General features: G+C 62.4%; 2 long non-coding RNA genes across 2 annotated transcripts in view; one reads left to right on the forward strand and one right to left on the reverse strand.

The window, feature by feature from the left end:
• LOC103888845 (uncharacterized) lies at positions 1–8479 on the reverse strand. Its single transcript, XR_002912606.2, has 7 exons — positions 8344–8479; positions 5224–5373; positions 4731–4904; positions 4450–4605; positions 2614–3769; positions 2120–2267; positions 1–1685 (listed from the first exon to the last, which is right to left on the reverse strand). It is a non-coding gene; the product is annotated as an uncharacterized LOC103888845 (long non-coding RNA).
• Positions 7363–12750, forward strand: part of LOC100458644 (uncharacterized protein MIR1-1HG) — a 20932-nt gene continuing 15544 nt past the window's right edge. Inside the window, exons 1-2 of the long non-coding RNA XR_008517065.1 lie at positions 7363–7940; positions 10391–10591. This is a non-coding gene — a long non-coding RNA (uncharacterized protein MIR1-1HG). The remainder of the gene's footprint in view (positions 7941–10390; positions 10592–12750) is intronic.

Genomic DNA, 12750 nt, shown 5'->3' on the forward strand with positions numbered 1-12750 from the left:
TGGCTGCTGTAACAAAAGCCACAGTTTATTCTCTTGCAGTCCCCAAAGGGAAATAAATCTAAAGCCCATGTGTTGAAAGGGCTGGCTGCTGGAGGCCCTGGGGAGAATCCGGGTCCTGCCCTCTCGGGTCTGGAGGTTCCTGCGTCCCTTCACCCGTGGCCCCTCCTTTAAAGCCATCTGTGCTGTGTTTTCCAGGCTCCCCCTGACTCTGACCCTCCCACCCCCCTCCTAAGGACCCTGTGAGGACACTGGGCCCACAGAGAGCATCCAGCGCGATCCTGCTCCATCCCTCCTGCAGAGTCCCTGCTGCCACATAAGGCGGCACGACCACGGGTTCTTGGACTGGGACGTGTATATCCTTAGGGGGAGTGGGCATTACTGTGTCCTCACACAGGGAATATGCCAGCAGCAGACGGGCTTGGGCAGTGCTAACGCTGAGGTCTGTTACGGCCGTCCCTGGCAAACCTGTGACTGGCCCGGGGACGGTGTCCTTGGCCAGGAGGGCCGCCACCCCCCATCCTGCCTCTCTCCCAAGTGTGACTGGGGCATCAGGAGAGGCAAGGTCAGACCTCAGCAGTAGCTGCCCCTCTTCAGTGGGCAGCCTGAGGGGCCCCAGGCTCACGGTCGGGGTGGCCCAGGGCAGAGGTCACTGAGAGAGGGTTGGGGCTGGACTCTGAGCTGGGCTTTTTTTTTAAAAAAAAAAAAAAAAAACAGAGGTGAAATTCACATGACATAAAACGACCACTTTAACGAGTGTGGTTCAGTGGCATTTAGCACATTTGCCACACTGTGCAGCCACCACCTCTGTCTACTACCCAGACACTTTCATCCCCCCACGAGGAGCTCTGGAGCCCATTAAGCAGTCACTCCTGTTCCTCTCCCCGCCCCCACACCGCGGAATCTGCTTTCTGTCTCCATGGAGCTGCCCGCTCTGTGCATCTCCTATCAGCGGAATCCTGCAACTGGCAGTCTCTGCGTCTGCTTCTCCCGCCGAGCAGGGTTTTCAGGCACTTCATGTTACCGCTCGTGTCCCTGTGTCATCCCTTTTTAGGGCTGAATGCTATTCCCCCACATGGATATGCCGCACTTCATTTATTTATTCTTTTATTTAGAGACAGAGTCTCACTCTGTTACCCAGGCTGGAGAGCAATGGCATGATCTCGGTTCACTGCAACCTCTGCCTCCCGGGTTCAAGCAATTCTTGTCCCTCAGCCTCCCAAGTAGCTGGGACTACAGGAACTCATCACCACAGCCGGCTAATTTTTATATTTTTAGTAGAGACTGGGTTTCACCATGTTGTCCAGGCTGGTCTTGAACTCCCGACCTCAGGTGATCTGCCCGCCTCGGCCTCCCAAAGTGCTGGGATGACAGGCCATGCTTTCTTTGTCTATCATCAGCTGACAGGCCTGTGGCTCCTCCACCTTTTGGCTGCAGTGAATAGTGCCGCTGGGAACACTCCTGTGTGCCTATTTGAATATTTCTTTTTATTTTGGGGAGCTTGTGCTGTATTAGTCAGGTCTTGCATTGCTGTAAAGATAAACCTGGGGCTGGGTGATTTATAAGGAGAGGTTTAGCTGGCTCGCGGTTCTGCAGGCTGTATAGGAAGCATGGTGCTGGCATCTGCTGGGCTTCTGGTCAGCCCTCAGAAAGCTTACAGTCACGGCAGAAGGCGAAGGAGGAGCAGGCTTGTTACATGGCCAGAGCCGGAACAAAAGACAGAGAGTTGTGGGGGAGGTACCATACACTTTTCAACAACCAGATCTCGCGAGAACTCACTGTGGTGAGTGGGTGCATGGCACCCAGCCATGAGGGATCCGCCCCCAGGACCAAAATACACCAGGCCCCACCTCCGGCACTGGGGCTCACAGCTAAACATGAGCTTTGGAGGGGATGTGCAAGCTCTGTCATAGGCCCAGGAGTGCAATTGCTGGGGTTTATGACTTCATTTTTCGAGGGACTGCCAGGCTGTTTCCATAGTGACTTCACCTGCATGAGGTGGTCAGGGGTGGGTGAAGGGGGCCCCAAGTGGGGCTGGGCAGCAGTGGACAGGGCTTGGTCAGGAGCCAAGAAGCGCAAAGCCCGAGAGAGCCCTAAGTGTTCACAGCCACCCTGTACCTACACAGCTGTGGGGTCAGCTCCAGGGAAGTGGCCTGCTCAGCCTCAGTCCTCTGCTGGGAGCCCAGTGTTCGTGGATTTCCAGAAAGAGGGGTGCCAGGTGCACACTCGACTCACCGAGTGGGCCGCTGGTCCAGGCACAGTGGAGGCCTCTTCTGGGACGTAAGATACCATGGGAAATACTGGCTTCAAGAAACCCAAGAAACCCGCCCCGCGGAGCACCTTGGCTGCCGGGGGCTTTGTCCGGCCGTGGTGGGTGACTAGGGACAGCTTGGGTGTGGGGCGGCTGCGGCTGGAATCCTGCGGATGAAGTGGGAGCAGCCCTCATCACAGCCACCGCTGACTGGAACCACGGCTCCCCAGCGGCTCGCACCGCCTCTGGGGTTGGGCATCCTGGCAGGTGTCCCCGCCCTCTGTGGCCTGACCCTCCGAGGGTACTGGCCCTGCCGTGCACCCCTCCCCCCCCACTGAATAAGCCCTCAACCTCACCCCACTCACAAAGCTGAACACATATGAACGTGGCTTCGGCCAGAGTCCCCCGTCCTGCCCACAGCCCAGCTGTCCAGCTGTTCAGTGGTCCATGGATTGATGCATCAGTTGATTGATTGAGTCATTCATTCATTCATTTGCTTGGTCCTCTGAGCTCCAGTGTCCAAAGGCTGAAGGGAGGTGAGGAGGCAGCCCTGCCCAGGGCCCTCCCTGAGCTCCCACTTCCTCATCACCCCTAAGGGGGTGCTGCGGCCCCCCTTCCCAGTTGAGGAAGCTGAGGTCAGAGAGGTGAGAAACCTGCCCTCGTTCACACCCAGGCCCAGGCTCGGAAAGGCCTCCCCCTCCACCGGGGCACAGTGATGCTGGGCACTGACACCGGCAAGGCGCCTCCCTCAGCCCATCCTGCTGGTGCAGGAATGCCAAGGAATTGTGGGCGGCAGGGCCCTCCCCTGGACGAGGGTCCATCTCCGGGTGTCTGCCCTGTCGGCTGAGGACCCCCTCTCCCTGGCAGCCAGGGCCTGGTCACAGCTGCTTCTGGGACCCTCACCTTGACTCTGTGAATCTCTGCCCACGATAGAGACCCTGAACCCACGGCCATGCCGGGTGCAGGAGGAGGAGGATGGCCCTGCCAGGGTGTGTGTGCCACATTCTGAGCACAACATCCCAAGGGGATTGGGATGCCGCCTGGCCCTGGGGGCTAAGGGGCCACTTGGGACACTCAGCGGTGGCCCAGGGTGAGGCTGGAATCCAGAATCAGATGGTCCTTCCTGGCAATGCAGCTCCCTCCGCAGACCGGATGGTGTGGCCCCGTGGGAAGCGCTGTGGCGTGGGGCTCCATGACTGCCCTTGGCTTCCAAGAAACCGCTGTTCTCCTGCGTCCGCCCTCCACTCAGCTTGTGTGGTGAACTCCCCTCATGCGCGAGGTGCCCTGTGGCCAGAGTCTGCATGTGCCTCTACTTACCCAAATCCCAGGGGCCTCTCGCTGGGAGCTGCTCCCACCCAGTCAGCCCCGGGACCCGCTGGGCTGTGCCACAGCCTCTGCGTGGGGGAGCCTTTCTCCTGTTTGCTCTGGCACCGTCCAGGCCACAGTCTCCGTGCTCCCCACTCTCCAGCCCGGCTCCCCTCTGGCTGCACTCAGAGTCCTGGGGCTGAGGCAGGTTCAGATCTGGGGACAGACAAGGATGTAGGGGCAGGAAGATAGACTCTGGGTCTTCGCATGCTGGGCAACTGGCTTTTCCTCCTGAGCCTCAGTTTGCCCACCTACAAAATGGTCTTAGAAGGCTCCCTGGTGATGGGCCGTCCCCCTCCCAGGGATGCACCTGTCCCACAGGGCCCAGGCCATCTGACATCCCCCTTGCTCTTGTGACCACATCTGCTCCAACAGTGAATCTTTTGGGCAAACCTTCAAGGCACAGCCAGAACTAGGCAGCCCTCCCCAGGGCACCGCAGCTGGGCAGGGTCTCTGATGCTCCAGCCTCTGCCCTCCACCCTCACCCTCAGCAGAGAAGCCATAGGGGCCCTGCTATAGCCGTGCCAGCCTGCCCAGACCTATGCCCCTCAGCCTGCAGCCCTGGCACTGGCCTACAAGGCCTGACATGGTCTGACCCTGCCCGAAGCCCAGCCCCAGGCCACCCATCCACTGCCACTGCCCCGGTGGCAGCCATGCTGGCCTCCTGCTGCCTGCTGGACACACCAGGTCCCCCTTCCCGCCTCTGGGCCCCTGCCTCCCTGTGCACACTCCCCAGGGTGCTCTTCTGGGACCCTTCCCCGCCTGCCCCTCTGATATCACTGGGAGGCCTGTTCATTCACCCCCACCCAGGCCTTCCCTGACCTCTGACCTCTGACCTGCAAGGCGGGACTCCAGGCCCTGCCCCCTGCTCCCCAGCTGCTCCTTCCGGCCCCCATGCCTGGCGTTGGGCCTGTCTCCACATTTCCCTGGGCTGTGCATTTTCTCTGTCCCCCGCTGTCCGATACGGCACCAGCTACACGAGCCTTCTGAAGCTGAAACAAATCAAAGCTGCACTGAGTAAAAGATCCAGGTCTGCAGGGGCACCAGCCCCGTTTCTGAGAGCTTGGCAGCCACTCACGGCCAGTGGGAGCCGTGTGGGACAGGGCAGAGCACTCACTGTCATGGCGCGTTCCACCGGACCGGGCCTCGTGGTCAGCCCCGCAAGGGCGGGGTGAGCCTGCTTGTCCCCTGCTTGGGTCCTTGCTCAGGCGTCCCTGTGGGGTGAGGGCTGTGGTGGCCTTGCTGTCGGGACTTACTGCTTGCTCCTTCATTCATTCACGCCTTAAACCACCTGCAGACACCAAGGGGAAACTCTCGGACGCCTAGGCCCCTCTCCCCTCTCTTCTCCTTCTGCCCCCTCTACCCCGTCTGCCCCTCTCTCCCCTCTCCCCTCCCTCCCATCTCTCCTACCCACTGCGATCTCCCTTTCCAATCATGGTGGAGTGCGCCTCAGGCAGCACGGCCCTGGGCCATCAGGGGCGAGGGCTATGGGCTCTGACTTTACTGCCCTGGCAAGGGCAGCTCTGGGACATGGTGGGGGCCAGACTGGCCGCAACACACCCAGCTCCGATCAGTGCTGGGTGTGGGACCTTGGGTGAGTGAGCACCCACCCTGAGCCCAAGTTCCTTCTCGGTAAAGTGGGGACAGCAAAATGCCCTCCTCTTAGGGGTGCCTTGAGCTCAGCATAGGGCCCCTGCAGAAGCTTCTGGAACAACCCGAAGCCTAAGTGCTGTGTGCCGGCTGTTACTGTGATGCTGCTGCTGGGGTAAACGGAGGAACTGCTCTGTCTTCTGGCTCTGTCCTACGGCCTGGGGACCGTCAGGATCTGGCCACCCACACCAGCCCTTCTCCTGGAAAGAGATGGCCCTGTGCCCGTGCCCTGGTCCGTGGGTGTGGGGCTGCCATGAGGAGGGTGATTTATGGCCACATCTGCTGCACACCCTGTCTCTCACCACCACAGAGCACCCGCATCCTTTACAGAGCCGCCTGCCCAAGCCTGCAGACTGCTCCCCACCTCCCCTGCTGTGGCTGTCTATAATCCCTGACACCAGCCGCAGGCCTGGCTTGCCCCCCTCAACCCTGCCTGGAGACGGCAGGCCGGAGGAAGTGGGGTGCAGGGGAGGGGACTTGCGGGGGAGTTCGGAAACCGCCCCTCACACCACGCTCTCCCGCTGCCAGTGGGAAGCCGAGTGGCTATTTAGTTTCCAGAAAAGTGCTCAGACCAGGTAGAAGCTTAAACTCTCCTGGACTCCTTCGTGGTGAGACATGGAGTCTTTAGCGGGGCGCACAGGGCTGGGAGCAGGGCCTGGCATCACCCAAGAAGCCTCTGGACTGGGCAGGTGCAGGGGGCGTCCCTCTGTCCCTCGCTGTCGCTGGCCGGAGGACACCAGAGTGGGTGTCGTGTGTGTGGCGAGTGTGGCTGGGGCTCCGGCTTCTTCTCCCCATGACTCTGCAGAGCTGGCCTTGGGATGTGGGGAAGGGGCTGTGAGCCCAGGAGGTCAACCTGGAGGAGAGCCCCGCCTCAGCTCCTGTGGGCCAGCCTGGGGGGTGTGCAGGCTCCTCAGGGGCTCCCCTGGGATTAGATGCAGCTGAGCCTGTTCTGAGCAGCATGGGCTCCCAGGCCCCGTGTCCCCAACTGGCCAGAACCACAAGGGGTTGCCTTCCTAAGTCCGGGAGGCATTGGGGACGTTTATGAGGTGGCTTCTGAACAGGAGGACCTATGCTCTGGACAGGACTCACAAATACCAAAGCTCATTGTCCCCATCACACGGGCCTGTGCCTGCCGCCAACGAGCCGGTCCCCCGACCACTGTGGTCCACTGTCATTCCACAACCTGGTCCCCGGTCCTGTGGGGCCCCAGAGAGATGGGACGACTAGCCAGTGTCACACAGCCTGTGAGGACAGTCTGCCAGTTCCGGCCTCTGGTCTCTGCGTCCAGGCCCTGCAAGGACAGATCCCCGTCAGGCCCCGTCCCAGGCCCTCGTCTGTTACATAATTCAGGCGTGAAATCCCGGAAGGGGGAGCTCCTGAGCCCGTCCAGCACCCGGGATTGGGGTCTCCCCATCACACACCCTTGGTGGCAGGGCCTGGCTGGGGGCAGCAAGCAGGTTGGCCTTGCCTCTGTCCAAGGCGACTGGCATTTGTCATGACTTGGGGTTGGCTTGAGAGTCCCCGGAAACCCAGGTGGCTCCGTCACCACCTGATCCTGGCCCCAATTCTAGGCAAAAGGGCAGAGCCGAGGGGACTGTGGAGGGGGCCACCCACTCCTGGGTGGCCTGGGTGGGCTCATCCCACTGGAGGCTCAGAGCAGCGAAGGAGGCCGTACCCTCCTGCCCCCCCAACCCCCGGCCCTGCAGCCTGGGAGATGCCCAGGTCTCCCCAAGGCACCCTAGGAGCCGGCTGGCGTGGCATGGAGGCTGCTGCCCGGCTACTGAGGAGGCGCCTCTGTACTGGCTGGGCTAAAAATAGCGGGGGGATCTCGGGCAGGGACAGCCGGTGGGAGGCCTGTCAGGGAGGGGCCGCGAGGGGCAGGACAGCAGCCTGAGCCTGGGACCCGCCGTCAATGGCGTGGGTGCTCCCACCCTGTTCCCGGTGGCCCGGCCAGCCGCGGCCCAGCTGACAGGCTATTTTTTCCCCTGCTTGACTAAATATGGTCAGGGAGCGCAGCCCGAGGGGGCCACTTGGCCAGGGCCGCGTGTTTGGGATGCTTGGCCGGGTATATAAGAACTGCAAAGGTGAGGCCGGCTCCTGACCCGAGGGGGGCCCCCACGCCCCCTCTGGCCTCTCAGGTCAGGCCCTCCCCTCCCCTCCCCTCCCCCGCCCCTGTGTCTGGGCGAGCCGGCTGTGTGCCTGCGAGAGCGTGCACACCCGCGGGACCTTCCCTTTTGTTCCACCCTGACCTCTACCTTCTCTACCTTGCGCTGACCCCGCTGGGGTGCAGGGGCTCCCTTCGGAGGAGGCCGGGGCTCAAGGTGTGCCGCTCGGCCGCCTCTCCCTAACTCTGCACCAGCGTCTCCTCTCTCTCTCTCTCTCTCTCTCTCTCTCTCTGTCTCTCAGATCTCCCTCCCGCTAAGTCTGCGCTGCTGCAGGAGGGCTGGGGGAAGGGCAGGGGTGTGGAGAGGGGGTGCCTGGTGTCTTCTTTCTCTCTCTGCCCCCACCAAGTGCGGACGCATCGAGCTCCGGCCCCCACCCCTGCATTCGCGATTGGCTCCCGGAGGAGGTGGCTGGTGATGCCGCCGCTGCAGCATCTCCTACGGAGCCGCGACCCTGCGCCCGCCGCTGCTGCCGCTGTCACCAGCCCGGCCCCAGGGGTGCCCTGGGCTCCGCGGTGAGTCCTGCTCAGCCCATCACCACCGCTGAGCCGCCGGGACGGCCCCTGCAAACTTGCCGGGCACCGCGGTGGGGGTGTGCCTGCCGGCGAGGTGGGTGCTGCGGGTGCCGGCGCCGTGTGGGTGCCAGCGCCGTGCGGCTCCGGAGGGGGTGCCGTGGAGTTTTCTCTTGGCTCGCGGCATCATCCACATTTGGAAAACTGCAGAGCCAGCAGCCGGCGGGGCCGGGAGGGCGCGTCCAGCTGGGAGGCAGGAACTTTGACTTGCGGGCATTTTGCAAGAAAGCAGCCGCCCCCCACGCGGGCAGTGGATGGCATGGGGGCTTCGGGGCTGGGTGGGGGGCGCGATTCACCTGCCGCTCTGCAACAAAGTCCAGGCAGCCGGGCATGGGGCTAAACTTACCTTGAACTTGCAGTATCACCCACCGTGGTGCTGGTGGGGGGCAGGGATTCCTGAGCTGAGCGGCGGCGAGGCTGCCCCTGGTCGGGACTCGGCACTTCTGCAGCTCTCCCAGCCACGTCAGGGTCAGGAGGCGTTTACAGGGGCAGGGCGGCGAGGTGGGGGGCGGGGGCGGGGGGCACATGTGGGCGGAGACTAGGGGGGCTTCGGGGAGAGCAGCCCTGGTGGTCTGCGTCTCTGCAGGTCCCTGCTGGGGAGCTTGACTTCCCGCGTGGCCTCCCGCAGCGCTGATGCTGGGGGCCGGCGGTGCTCACCGCTGAAGAGCCCCGGGGCACAGGAGCCAGCTCGGCTCACGGTGGGGTCTGCTTGGAGGTGGCTGGGTGCTCTTTTTCTATCCAGACGGGAAACTTTTTGAAAAGTGACTACAATTCATTTGTGAGTGGGCAGAAGTCCTGTGAGCTCTGGCTGGGTCTGGGGTGACTCTCCTGCCCTTTGGGACTCCCAAGTTCCCCCTTGACCCCCAGACCCCATCCAGATTGATGCCTCACAGGCCCGGGGCGGGGGGACTTGAGCCAGGCTGCGGGAGTGTCCTAGGCTCTGAGGGCTCATGTGCCAGGGAGCTGGGGCCGTTGAGGAGGCCTTTTCCCTGGACTCCGGGGACAGTTGTTATTGGGGAGGTCTTGGGAGGGCACAGATGAGCGGCAGAACCCAGGTGCCCCCGAAGCTGAAGCTCAGGCTGTGGTGTCGGGTGCCCTTTTTGTATCCTTGGCTACGTGAAAATGATAAATCACAGCAGCTACATGGAAATGGGACATCAGCTTCTGCTTCTTTCTGCCATTTGCTCTTTCCTTTGTAGAGGGGATGCCTCCAGAGCCTTAAGCACAACCCTCACCCCCGCCCCCACCCGCCCCCACGTGAAACTCCCACCCAGCCATGCCCGGCTGCAGACCCACAGCCACACAGCCACAGCGTGCTCAGCGGCCTCTGCACACTGCAGCCTCTGCGGGGACATTGCCCTGCCCTGGGTGGTAGGAGAGAACCAACTCGCTCCGGGCTGTCCCCTCGCAGGGACGGGCTGCCTGGAGGAGCAACAGAGTCATGCTGGACCTCTCTTCCTGATGAAGACAATGGGAGGTCCTTTCATGTCCCGGGGCTGCTGTCCCAACCCATGCCAGGGTCAGTGTCAGGACAGGGGCCAGGGCCCAGCTGGGCCCTCTGCCGCTTAGCAAGCCCCCTGTGTCTGTGCCCGGCCTGCACCCCCTGCTGGCGCCTCCCTGGCCCCCGTCCCCCCCAGGCACCTGTAAAGCCTTCTTTCCATCTCTCACCACCTCACGTGCCAGGCTCGCCCTGGGCCACTGCGAGGCCTCAAAACCCTGCAGGCTTCCTCCTCCTCCTCCCTCCTCCTCCTCTCCCCGCTCCCAGCAGGTTCAGGGCGGCTTCCCTTCCTGCTGGTGAGGGCCTAACCTTGAGGTCCCATTGGTCTCCTTCTGGCTCTTTCTCCACATTTTTCAGACTCTGGCTTCACGGCTGGTCATAGAAGTTGGCAGGGAAGGAGGCAGCCTCTGCTTCCCACTCAGAGACATTTTTAAACGCAATGAAAAACATATCGATACAATTAAGTATTCCAAAGTGCTTAGTTCGCCACTTGCTAAGTTTACTTAAACCCTCTTTAACAGGCTCATTAGGAGCTGGTGAGCACCGGGAAATTCATGAACAGGAAGGCGGCCCCCTGCATTTGACTGTAAATTGGTATTGATCAGGGACTGGTGGAGGCTGGACGGCCAGTCACAAAGAGCCAGGTGTGGGACCAGCCTCCTGGGGGTGCCACGGCAGTGGCGCTGGGCAGGTGACGGTGGCTGCTGACCCCCGGTGCCCATGTGAGCTGCTGGCTCTGTGCAGCTGCCGTTTCAGGTGGGCCGCACTGCGCGGTGGTTCAGGATGGTGACGCTGCGAGGCGGGGACGGGGGAGAGGGTGAAGAAGAGCGAGAGAAGGAGGGAGAGAACCGGGGAAGCGACACTTCCTCGCCCACTGGGTGTCTGCCGTGGCCAGGCTGAGGCGCCTAGGGAGTTGCCCCCCTAGTGGACGGCCTCTCAGGAGATCCCGGCCACCCTCTGGGAACCTGGAATCCTCCAAGCATCGTCTTTCTCGCTCGCATCTTCAGAGAGAGGTGCTGAGCCCTCCCTCATGGACACGGGGTCCCGGGAGGCAGCCTTTACCAGGGACCTGCCCAGGAAACCATCAGCTGCCCAGGTAAGCCCCCAGGACACCTCTCGGGTCTCTGGTCTGCAGTTCCTCATCTGGCCTCGGGAGCAAGGAGTTGTCCAGCTCCCGGAGAAGGAGGAGGCTGGTCCTGCTAGTGGGGTGCTGGGCAGGGTGCCCCCCAAGGTTCCTTTCTCCACCCATCCCTCTCTGGGCCTGGCTGGGATGAGGGGACCCAGGGGGACAGGAAAGTGCTGGCTTTGAAAGTTTGGGACATGGATGGTGCCTCCCTGCTCTGGGGTGAAGGTGGTAGGGCAGCCTGTCTCTTCCAAGGATGCAAAATCGAGCTACTGCTGGGGCCAGGGACAGGCGCTGGAGACTTTCTGGGGCTCACTGTCCACTTCTGCCTTTCTGGATCGTGTGAGTGTGTGAGACAGACAGAGAGAGAGATGGATTCAGGGATAGAGGGGCGCCGAGGTCGGAAGGAGGCAGGGAGTCCTGGGCCCCTGGTGGTGGCTGGACACCAGGCAGCAGTGGCAGGAAGGCTGTCCTGCTCACACAGAGAGGGCTCCAGCAGTGGACACCAGAAAAGAAGTTCCACTGCCTCTGAGCTGCCTTCTCTACATCGCAGTGGGGTCAGCTTCTACCGGGGTGGCATCCTGGGGTCTTGGAACTACATACAGACTGCCTGCTTGGGAAACATACTTCTTTATATGCCCATATGGACCTGCTAAGCTATGGAATGTAAAGAAGTATGTATCTCAGGCCGGGACCTCTCTCGCCGCACCGAGGGGCACTCCACGCCACGGGGGCCGCCGCGGCCGACAGCCAGCCAGGCGACTGTGGTGGGGGTGAGGCCGGGGCGGCGGGCTGCCTGGGCGTTGGTGGACGGTCGTGTCCCCGCCAGCATTGTTCTGTCACTTTGCCTGTGTCAGCAGGTGGAAGTGCTCACCAGACATTAAATATTCAGCTTGCTGACTGCGGCAGAGGGGAGGCGGCCTCCGGCAGGCGTGGGGTCCGGTGCGGGGCTGGTGAGGGCTGGGGGGTCGGGGCCGTGGCTGGAGAGCACGCAGTGGTGGCGGCGGCTCTGGGGGCTCCACTGACGGCCATCCTGGAAGAGGCCGTCAGCCGGCAGAAAGGGCCGCGTGTGGCCAGGGCAGAAACTGCTCAGAGGCACAAGACAAGAGCGAGTTTGGAAAAGGGCAGGTGGCTGGATACAGGAAGGAGGGAGAGGCTGGGCAGCACATGGCAGAGTCCGTGGAGGGAAGTCACCTCCTGCACCTGCATCCAGCTCTCCCGGCTGCAGGGCAAGGCAGAGGAACTCGGAGGCATGTAGCCTCCAAGGAAGGTGCAGCCTGCAAGAGGAGATGCTGGGGACGCGGGCAGGGTCAGGGCCACCGTTGCCCTCAGGCCCCACTCCTCTGCCGAAGGCACCTGGGACTGGGTCAGAGGAGCTGAGTCTGTGCAGCCCTGAACCCACAGCCCACCCCAGGGGCCTGGGAGCCATTCGATTTTGCCAAATGTCTCTGGCTTATGCCGCCCCCACCTGTACCCCCACCAAAACCCCGGTTCAGCTTTCTCTCTGTTCCGCCGAATCCAACCTGAGGCATGTTTTGCTGTGAATGCAGGTGAGGCTTTGGCAGAAAGCAGCGTGTGGCCCAGGGCCCCTTGCCCCGCCTGTCGGGGGCCTGAGAGCCACCTGCTCTGCCGCCGTCCCAGTCCCGACCCGAGAAAGGACTGGGAGGATGTCCTGGGGCCCAGGGGATGAGGGCAGGTCCGGATCCGTCCGTGAAACCCTTTTCCCCAGTGCTGGTCCTTCAGGGAGAGGATGGGCGGCAGGTTCTGGGGTCTTAGGCAGCGGCTGGGCTGCTGTGTGAGGGATGTTTGCCCGGCTTCATTTCTGAGTCTCAGATTGGAGGAGTTTGCTACCTGGGATGAGGCCAGGTCCCTGCCTGGGCACCCCCACCCTGCCTCAGGCCTCAGGATTAATTTCTGGAGTGTGTGTCCTCTCTGCCTTGGCACTGCTCCAGCCATAGCACGTGTCCCTGTGTCCTACCTCCCGCACTCTGGCCTTCGGCAGGAATGGGGCGGGAAGGGACAGGCAGGCAGCCCCCTCCTGCAGCGGCTGGAGGCCTTGGGTCTGGGGGCAGCCAGGTCACCTGAGCAGCTGGGGCCAGCATAGGGAGCGCTGGATAAAGGGATTGGGGGCC

This window comes from Pongo abelii, chromosome 21 (assembly GCF_028885655.2).
Source record: "Pongo abelii isolate AG06213 chromosome 21, NHGRI_mPonAbe1-v2.0_pri, whole genome shotgun sequence".
Lineage (NCBI taxonomy): Eukaryota > Metazoa > Chordata > Mammalia > Primates > Hominidae > Pongo > Pongo abelii.